We start from the raw sequence: 10,611 nt of genomic DNA, 5'->3' as shown, positions 1-10,611 counted from the left end.
AACTTCCTCAGTTGCAACTCCATACAACCTCGGTGCAACTCCACGTTACCTCGGTGCAACTTTACGTAACCTCAGAACACCTTCACGCAACCTTGCTCCAACTCCTCACAACTTCAGTGCAACTCCACACGGCCTCAGTTACAACTCCACACAACCTCGCTGCAACTCCTCCTCACAACTTCAGTGCAACTCCACGCGTTCTCTGTGCACCTCCCAAGCAACCTCGCGACATCGTACAAGGGGACAGCAAGAGGGAAGGAAGCGCAAATTGCTCCTCTATCATCGGCCATTCCAGGCAATTAACGGGACCCGGTAACACCGTAAATACTTTGACATTCACATTTGCCTTACTGCTACTGCTACTACTGCTACAGGCCTTGTGTTTGTATCAGGGGGAGTGGGGGGGGGGTCTCTAACGTTCTGTCTTCCAGAATCCTCTCCCTGGTCTACTCTCGCTCAAACATCAAACATCTCGGTACAGCTCCAAACCAAGGAAGCCCCAACGGGGCAGAGATCCCAGGCAGTGACGGGACAGGGAGCCAGGTCTGCGTCTCGATGTCTCGGTTCAAGTGCAGAGGAAGGAAGTGCAAGTGGTCGAATTGGCGGTGGATGCGGGCAGTTAGCGGACCTCCTGGTAACACCGCAACTCCTTTGGCCGTGCGTTTGAATTTGCCTCGCTGCTACTACTACAGGATTTATTTGTATCGGGGTGGGGGGAGGGGCTCCTAACGTTCTATGTTACAGGACCCCAGCAGTTGTGCCTAGCGCAGACGTCTCTGTTCAACTCCACGCAATTCCTTACTGGAACTCCACACAGCCTCGGTGCCACTCAACGCAACCTTGATGCAACGTCAACACCGTCCATCAGGGAGTGTCAATGTCTCTTTCTACCCACAGCGGGAACATTATTACTATGCAATGATCATGGGCAGTGCTGCTAGGTAGCCACGAGTGTGAACACGGAGGTTGTGTTTATCATTGTCAAGGCTGAGCGGGTGATGGTGGTGGTGATGATGATGGGGAATCGGACACGCTGGCATCCGTTCCCGCCACCCCCAACTTTGAGAAAGATGTCTCTGGCCGAGTTCTCAACCCAGGTAACCGTGCGAGTCTCCGGCCCGATCCTCGGCCTTGCTCACCAAACGAGCGATGTGGATGTTTTACTTGAACACCAGAGGAACATTAAATTCTCCCAAACGCAGCTGTCGGCAGTGGCTGAGCTCGCTTGCCATCAAGGAGATTCAATTGATTTTGATAACGTTGAAGTGTTATGCGGAACTAATTATTACTGGCCAAGATTAGTTGGAGAATAACAGACTCGGCGCAGCCTGGAAGCGTCTTAAATCTCGACCTTGAAGCTTTCGTGACTGCAGGAATTAATATTCTTTGGGTCATTTGGTAAAGCCACGTGACTTTGCCGAAAGACCCAAAGAATATGGAAGCGTATAATTAAGTAATACACAACACACTTTGCAATTGCTTACAGGTCAGTGACATGCTAAGTTGCTGATTACTGATCTATTACTTGATTGCATATACCCCCGCCTCTGATCTCGAATCCTGATGGGGTTCAACAACGATGATATGGTCATCCTGCGCTATTTAAGACCAGAAGCAAGTGGGTGGTTTCACTATTCTGGCAAATTTGCCCGAAGGCGCCGGATGTGATTTGCAGTGAAACGTCATGCTAACCAGGTTGTCAATGTTGTGGATCCACTCTGCAACATACCGGCGGGCTAAAGTGGTGAACTATTTTGACTCTTGTCAACGTGACACATCTTTTTACTGATTGGCCGTGTCGGGTGGTGGAGGGTTGCGACACATTTATAAATAACGCGATCTGATGCAAAAAAACCTTTATCGTGAATTATTCTGGTCGCGAAAGCGTGCGACGTGTTAGACTGAGGTTTGGTAAATTGAACTTTTGGCGTTCATAATTGAACACGCGGGGAAAAGTTGTCGGCAGGACTTTGAAAGTTTTAAATGAGACAAAACTTGAAACATAATTAGCAAATGACCACAGCATGAAGTTTACATAATGTGACCTGAAGATTGAAATCAATGTTTTCTTACGGCTATCCTGAATATTTCCCTAAGCCAGGAAAGGGCGTTGATGGTGACATTGCTAGCAAGCGGTGTGCAGTGTTGGCCATTGTGGCTCTGGGGTGGTGGGTGGGGGGAGGGGCTCCTAACGTTCTATGTTACAGGACCCCAGCAGTTGTGCCTAGCGCAGACGTCTCTGTTCAACTCCACGCATCTTCCTCAGTTGCAACTCACACGGCCTCAGTGCAACTCTTCCATACAACCTCGGTGCAACTTTACGTAACTTAAGAACACCTTCACGCAACCTTGCTCCAACTCCTCGCAACTTCAGTGCAACTCCACGCGTTCTCTGTGCAACTCCCAAGCAACCTCGCGACATCGTACAAGGGGACAGCAAGAGGGAAGGAAGCGCAAATTGCTCCTCTATCATCGGCCATTCCAGGCAATTAACGGGACCCGGTAACACCGTAAATACTTTGACATTCACATTTGCCTTACTGCTACTGCTACTACTGCTACAGGCCTTGTGTTTGTATCAGGGGGAGTGGGGGGGGTCTCTAACGTTCTGTCTTCCAGAATCCTCTCCCTGGTCTACTCTCGCTCAAACATCAAACATCTCGGTACAGCTCCAAACCAAGGAAGCCCCAACGGGGCAGAGATCCCAGGCAGTGACGGGACAGGGAGCCAGGTCTGCGTCTCGATGTCTCGGTTCAAGTGCAGAGGAAGGAAGTGCAAGTGGTCGAATTGGCGGTGGATGCGGGCAGTTAGCGGACCTCCTGGTAACACCGCAACTCCTTTGGCCGTGCGTTTGAATTTGCCTCGCTGCTACTACTACAGGATTTATTTGTATCGGGGTGGGGGGAGGGGCTCCTAACGTTCTGTGTTACAGGACCCCAGCAGTTGTGCCTAGCGCAGACGTCTCTGTTCAACTCCACGCAATTCCTTACTGGAACTCCACACAGCCTCGGTGCCACTCAACGCAACCTTGATGCAACGTCAACACCGTCCATCAGGGAGTGTCAATGTCTCTCACTACCCACAGCAGCAGCATTTTTTATTTTCAATGGCAATGAGCCGTGCTCTGTAGCCACGCGTGAGCATCACGGAGGTTGTGTTTTATTATTGTCAAGGCTGAGCGGGTGGTGGTGGTGATGGGGAATCGGACACGCTGGCATTCGTTCCTGCCACCCCCAACTTTGAGAAAGATGTCTGGGCGAGTTCTCAACCCAGGTAACCGTGCGAGTCTCCGGCCCGATCCTCGGCCTTACTCACCAAACCAGCAATTAATTTTCGTAATTGGAAACGCGGAAATGTTGTCGGCAGTACTTTGTGAAAGTTTTAATGGAGGCAAAACTTTAAACCTTTATTTGCAAATAACCACAGCAAGAAGTTTACGTAATGTGACCTGAAGATTGAAATCAATGTTTTCTTAGGGCTATCCTGAATATTTCCCTAAGCCAGGAAAGGGCGTTGATGGTGACATTCCTAGCAAGCGGTGTGCAGTGTTGGCCATTGTGGCTCTGGGGTGGTGGGTGGGGGAAGGGGCTCCTAACGTTCTATGTTACACGACCCCAGCAGTTGTGCCTAGCGCAGACGTCCCTGTTCAACTCCACGCAACTTCCTCAGTTGCAACTCCATACAACCTCGGTGCAACTCCACGTTACCTCGGTGCAACTTTACGTAACCTCAGAACACCTTCACGCAACCTTGCTCCAACTCCTCACAACTTCAGTGCAACTCCACACGGCCTCAGTTACAACTCCACACAACCTCGCTGCAACTCCTCCTCACAACTTCAGTGCAACTCCACGCGTTCTCTGTGCACCTCCCAAGCAACCTCGCGACATCGTACAAGGGGACAGCAAGAGGGAAGGAAGCGCATATTGCTCCTCTATCATCGGCCATTGCAGGCAGTTAACGGGACCCGGTAACACCGTAAATACTTTGACATTCACATTTGCCTTGCTGCTACTACTACAGGCCTTGTGTTTGTATCAGGGGGAGTGGGGGGGGGGTCTCTAACGTTCTGTCTTCCAGAATCCTCTCCCTGGTCTACTCTCGCTCAAACATCAAACATCTCGGTACAGCTCCAAACCAAGGAAGCCCCAACGGGGCAGAGATCCCAGGCAGTGACGGGACAGGGAGCCAGGTCTGCGTCTTTGATGTCTCGGTTCAAGTGCAGAGGAAGGAAGTGCAAACGGTCGAATCGGCGGTGGATACGGGCAGTTAGCGGACCTCCTGGTAACACCGCAACTCCTTTGGCCGTGCGTTTGAATTTGCCTCGCTGCTGCTACCCCAGGATTTGTATCGGGGGTGGGGGGGGAGGGGCTCCTAACGTTCTATGTTACAGGACCCCAGCAGTTGTGCCTAGCACAGACGTCTCTGTTGAACTCCACTCAACTTCCTTACTGGAACTCCACACAGCCTCGGTGCTACTCAACGCAACCTTGATGCAACTCCAACACCGTCCATCAGGGAGTGTCAATGTCTCTTTCTACCCACAGCGGGAACATTATTACTATGCAATGATCATGGGCAGTGCTGCTAGGTAGCCACGAGTGTGAACACGGAGGTTGTGTTTATCATTGTCAAGGCTGAGCGGGTGATGGTGGTGGTGATGATGATGGGGAATCGGACACGCTGGCATCCGTTCCCGCCACCCCCAACTTTGAGAAAGATGTCTCTGGCCGAGTTCTCAACCCAGGTAACCGTGCGAGTCTCCGGCCCGATCCTCGGCCTTGCTCACCAAACGAGCGATGTGGATGTTTTACTTGAACACCAGAGGAACATTAAATTCTCCCAAACGCAGCTGTCGGCAGTGGCTGAGCTCGCTTTCCATCAAGGAGATTCAATTGATTTTGATAACGTTGAAGTGTTACGCGGAACTAATTATTACTGGCCAAGATTAGTTGGAGAATAACAGACTCGGCGCAGCCTGGAAGCGTCTTAAATCTCGACCTTGAAGCTTTCGTGACTGCAGGAATTAATATTCTTTGGGTCATTTGGTAAAGCCACGTGACTTTGCCGAAAGACCCAAAGAATATGGAAGCGTATAATTAAGTAATACACAACACACTTTGCAATTGCTTACAGGTCAGTGACATGCTAAGTTGCTGATTACTGATCTATTACTTGATTGCATATACCCCCGCCTCTGATCTCGAATCCTGATGGGGTTCAACAACGATGATATGGTCATCCTGCGCTATTTAAGACCAGAAGCAAGTGGGTGGTTTCACTATTCTGGCAAATTTGCCCGAAGGCGCCGGATGTGATTTGCAGTGAAACGTCATGCTAACCAGGTTGTCAATGTTGTGGATCCACTCTGCAACATACCGGCGGGCTAAAGTGGTGAACTATTTTGACTCTTGTCAACGTGACACATCTTTTTACTGATTGGCCGTGTCGGGTGGTGGAGGGTTGCGACACATTTATAAATAACGCGATCTGATGCAAAAAAACCTTTATCGTGAATTATTCTGGTCGCGAAAGCGTGCGACGTGTTAGACTGAGGTTTGGTAAATTGAACTTTTGGCGTTCATAATTGAACACGCGGGGAAAAGTTGTCGGCAGGACTTTGAAAGTTTTAAATGAGACAAAACTTGAAACATAATTAGCAAATGACCACAGCATGAAGTTTACATAATGTGACCTGAAGATTGAAATCAATGTTTTCTTACGGCTATCCTGAATATTTCCCTAAGCCAGGAAAGGGCGTTGATGGTGACATTGCTAGCAAGCGGTGTGCAGTGTTGGCCATTGTGGCTCTGGGGTGGTGGGTGGGGGGAGGGGCTCCTAACGTTCTATGTTACAGGACCCCAGCAGTTGTGCCTAGCGCAGACGTCTCTGTTCAACTCCACGCATCTTCCTCAGTTGCAACTCACACGGCCTCAGTGCAACTCTTCCATACAACCTCGGTGCAACTTTACGTAACTTAAGAACACCTTCACGCAACCTTGCTCCAACTCCTCGCAACTTCAGTGCAACTCCACGCGTTCTCTGTGCAACTCCCAAGCAACCTCGCGACATCGTACAAGGGGACAGCAAGAGGGAAGGAAGCGCAAATTGCTCCTCTATCATCGGCCATTCCAGGCAATTAACGGGACCCGGTAACACCGTAAATACTTTGACATTCACATTTGCCTTACTGCTACTGCTACTACTGCTACAGGCCTTGTGTTTGTATCAGGGGGAGTGGGGGGGGTCTCTAACGTTCTGTCTTCCAGAATCCTCTCCCTGGTCTACTCTCGCTCAAACATCAAACATCTCGGTACAGCTCCAAACCAAGGAAGCCCCAACGGGGCAGAGATCCCAGGCAGTGACGGGACAGGGAGCCAGGTCTGCGTCTCGATGTCTCGGTTCAAGTGCAGAGGAAGGAAGTGCAAGTGGTCGAATTGGCGGTGGATGCGGGCAGTTAGCGGACCTCCTGGTAACACCGCAACTCCTTTGGCCGTGCGTTTGAATTTGCCTCGCTGCTACTACTACAGGATTTATTTGTATCGGGGTGGGGGGAGGGGCTCCTAACGTTCTGTGTTACAGGACCCCAGCAGTTGTGCCTAGCGCAGACGTCTCTGTTCAACTCCACGCAATTCCTTACTGGAACTCCACACAGCCTCGGTGCCACTCAACGCAACCTTGATGCAACGTCAACACCGTCCATCAGGGAGTGTCAATGTCTCTCACTACCCACAGCAGCAGCATTTTTTATTTTCAATGGCAATGAGCCGTGCTCTGTAGCCACGCGTGAGCATCACGGAGGTTGTGTTTTATTATTGTCAAGGCTGAGCGGGTGGTGGTGGTGATGGGGAATCGGACACGCTGGCATTCGTTCCTGCCACCCCCAACTTTGAGAAAGATGTCTGGGCGAGTTCTCAACCCAGGTAACCGTGCGAGTCTCCGGCCCGATCCTCGGCCTTACTCACCAAACCAGCAATTAATTTTCGTAATTGGAAACGCGGAAATGTTGTCGGCAGTACTTTGTGAAAGTTTTAATGGAGGCAAAACTTTAAACCTTTATTTGCAAATAACCACAGCAAGAAGTTTACGTAATGTGACCTGAAGATTGAAATCAATGTTTTCTTAGGGCTATCCTGAATATTTCCCTAAGCCAGGAAAGGGCGTTGATGGTGACATTCCTAGCAAGCGGTGTGCAGTGTTGGCCATTGTGGCTCTGGGGTGGTGGGTGGGGGAAGGGGCTCCTAACGTTCTATGTTACACGACCCCAGCAGTTGTGCCTAGCGCAGACGTCCCTGTTCAACTCCACGCAACTTCCTCAGTTGCAACTCCATACAACCTCGGTGCAACTCCACGTTACCTCGGTGCAACTTTACGTAACCTCAGAACACCTTCACGCAACCTTGCTCCAACTCCTCACAACTTCAGTGCAACTCCACACGGCCTCAGTTACAACTCCACACAACCTCGCTGCAACTCCTCCTCACAACTTCAGTGCAACTCCACGCGTTCTCTGTGCACCTCCCAAGCAACCTCGCGACATCGTACAAGGGGACAGCAAGAGGGAAGGAAGCGCATATTGCTCCTCTATCATCGGCCATTGCAGGCAGTTAACGGGACCCGGTAACACCGTAAATACTTTGACATTCACATTTGCCTTGCTGCTACTACTACAGGCCTTGTGTTTGTATCAGGGGGAGTGGGGGGGGGGTCTCTAACGTTCTGTCTTCCAGAATCCTCTCCCTGGTCTACTCTCGCTCAAACATCAAACATCTCGGTACAGCTCCAAACCAAGGAAGCCCCAACGGGGCAGAGATCCCAGGCAGTGACGGGACAGGGAGCCAGGTCTGCGTCTTTGATGTCTCGGTTCAAGTGCAGAGGAAGGAAGTGCAAACGGTCGAATCGGCGGTGGATACGGGCAGTTAGCGGACCTCCTGGTAACACCGCAACTCCTTTGGCCGTGCGTTTGAATTTGCCTCGCTGCTGCTACCCCAGGATTTGTATCGGGGGTGGGGGGGGAGGGGCTCCTAACGTTCTATGTTACAGGACCCCAGCAGTTGTGCCTAGCACAGACGTCTCTGTTGAACTCCACTCAACTTCCTTACTGGAACTCCACACAGCCTCGGTGCTACTCAACGCAACCTTGATGCAACTCCAACACCGTCCATCAGGGAGTGTCAATGTCTCTTTCTACCCACAGCGGGAACATTATTACTATGCAATGATCATGGGCAGTGCTGCTAGGTAGCCACGAGTGTGAACACGGAGGTTGTGTTTATCATTGTCAAGGCTGAGCGGGTGATGGTGGTGGTGATGATGATGGGGAATCGGACACGCTGGCATCCGTTCCCGCCACCCCCAACTTTGAGAAAGATGTCTCTGGCCGAGTTCTCAACCCAGGTAACCGTGCGAGTCTCCGGCCCGATCCTCGGCCTTGCTCACCAAACGAGCGATGTGGATGTTTTACTTGAACACCAGAGGAACATTAAATTCTCCCAAACGCAGCTGTCGGCAGTGGCTGAGCTCGCTTGCCATCAAGGAGATTCAATTGATTTTGATAACGTTGAAGTGTTACGCGGAACTAATTATTACTGGCCAAGATTAGTTGGAGAATAACAGACTCGGCGCAGCCTGGAAGCGTCTTAAATCTCGACCTTGAAGCTTTCGTGACTGCAGGAATTAATATTCTTTGGGTCATTTGGTAAAGCCACGTGACTTTGCCGAAAGACCCAAAGAATATGGAAGCGTATAATTAAGTAATACACAACACACTTTGCAATTGCTTACAGGTCAGTGACATGCTAAGTTGCTGATTACTGATCTATTACTTGATTGCATATACCCCCGCCTCTGATCTCGAATCCTGATGGGGTTCAACAACGATGATATGGTCATCCTGCGCTATTTAAGACCAGAAGCAAGTGGGTGGTTTCACTATTCTGGCAAATTTGCCCGAAGGCGCCGGATGTGATTTGCAGTGAAACGTCATGCTAACCAGGTTGTCAATGTTGTGGATCCACTCTGCAACATACCGGCGGGCTAAAGTGGTGAACTATTTTGACTCTTGTCAACGTGACACATCTTTTTACTGATTGGCCGTGTCGGGTGGTGGAGGGTTGCGACACATTTATAAATAACGCGATCTGATGCAAAAAAACCTTTATCGTGAATTATTCTGGTCGCGAAAGCGTGCGACGTGTTAGACTGAGGTTTGGTAAATTGAACTTTTGGCGTTCATAATTGAACACGCGGGGAAAAGTTGTCGGCAGGACTTTGAAAGTTTTAAATGAGACAAAACTTGAAACATAATTAGCAAATGACCACAGCATGAAGTTTACATAATGTGACCTGAAGATTGAAATCAATGTTTTCTTACGGCTATCCTGAATATTTCCCTAAGCCAGGAAAGGGCGTTGATGGTGACATTGCTAGCAAGCGGTGTGCAGTGTTGGCCATTGTGGCTCTGGGGTGGTGGGTGGGGGGAGGGGCTCCTAACGTTCTATGTTACAGGACCCCAGCAGTTGTGCCTAGCGCAGACGTCTCTGTTCAACTCCACGCATCTTCCTCAGTTGCAACTCACACGGCCTCAGTGCAACTCTTCCATACAACCTCGGTGCAACTTTACGTAACTTAAGAACACCTTCACGCAACCTTGCTCCAACTCCTCGCAACTTCAGTGCAACTCCACGCGTTCTCTGTGCAACTCCCAAGCAACCTCGCGACATCGTACAAGGGGACAGCAAGAGGGAAGCAAGCGCAAATTGCTCCTCTATCATCGGCCATTCCAGGCAATTAACGGGACCCGGTAACACCGTAAATACTTTGACATTCACATTTGCCTTACTGCTACTGCTACTACTGCTACAGGCCTTGTGTTTGTATCAGGGGGAGTGGGGGGGGTCTCTAACGTTCTGTCTTCCAGAATCCTCTCCCTGGTCTACTCTCGCTCAAACATCAAGCATCTCGGTACAGCTCCAAACCAAGGAAGCCCCAACGGGGCAGAGATCCCAGGCAGTGACGGGACAGGGAGCCAGGTCTGCGTCTCGATGTCTCGGTTCAAGTGCAGAGGAAGGAAGTGCAAGTGGTCGAATTGGCGGTGGATGCGGGCAGTTAGCGGACCTCCTGGTAACACCGCAACTCCTTTGGCCGTGCGTTTGAATTTGCCTCGCTGCTACTACTACAGGATTTATTTGTATCGGGGTGGGGGGAGGGGCTCCTAACGTTCTGTGTTACAGGACCCCAGCAGTTGTGCCTAGCGCAGACGTCTCTGTTCAACTCCACGCAATTCCTTACTGGAACTCCACACAGCCTCGGTGCCACTCAACGCAACCTTGATGCAACGTCAACACCGTCCATCAGGGAGTGTCAATGTCTCTCACTACCCACAGCAGCAGCATTTTTTATTTTCAATGGCAATGAGCCGTGCTCTGTAGCCACGCGTGAGCATCACGGAGGTTGTGTTTTATTATTGTCAAGGCTGAGCGGGTGGTGGTGGTGATGGGGAATCGGACACGCTGGCATTCGTTCCTGCCACCCCCAACTTTGAGAAAGATGTCTGGGCGAGTTCTCAACCCAGGTAACCGTGCGAGTCTCCGTCAATGTCTCTCACTACCC

General features: G+C 50.5%; 1 long non-coding RNA gene across 1 annotated transcript; it reads left to right on the top strand.

Annotated features, from left to right (window-relative positions):
• Nucleotides 1–10,586, top strand: LOC142908306 (uncharacterized). Its single transcript, XR_012931673.1, has 3 exons — nt 1–3,273; nt 4,748–6,923; nt 8,398–10,586. It is a non-coding gene; the product is annotated as an uncharacterized LOC142908306 (long non-coding RNA).
• Nucleotides 10,587–10,611: the final 25 nt, after the last annotated feature.

The sequence above is a fragment of the Petromyzon marinus genome (genome assembly GCF_048934315.1).
Source record: "Petromyzon marinus isolate PM22_M1 ecotype Great Lakes invasive population chromosome 78 unlocalized genomic scaffold, UKy_Petmar_22M1.pri1.0 chr78_unloc.2, whole genome shotgun sequence".
In the NCBI taxonomy this organism is placed as follows: domain Eukaryota; kingdom Metazoa; phylum Chordata; class Hyperoartia; order Petromyzontiformes; family Petromyzontidae; genus Petromyzon; species Petromyzon marinus.
The sequence above is the reverse complement of the archived record's forward strand: the minus strand, read 5'-3'. Positions and strand labels throughout refer to the sequence as shown.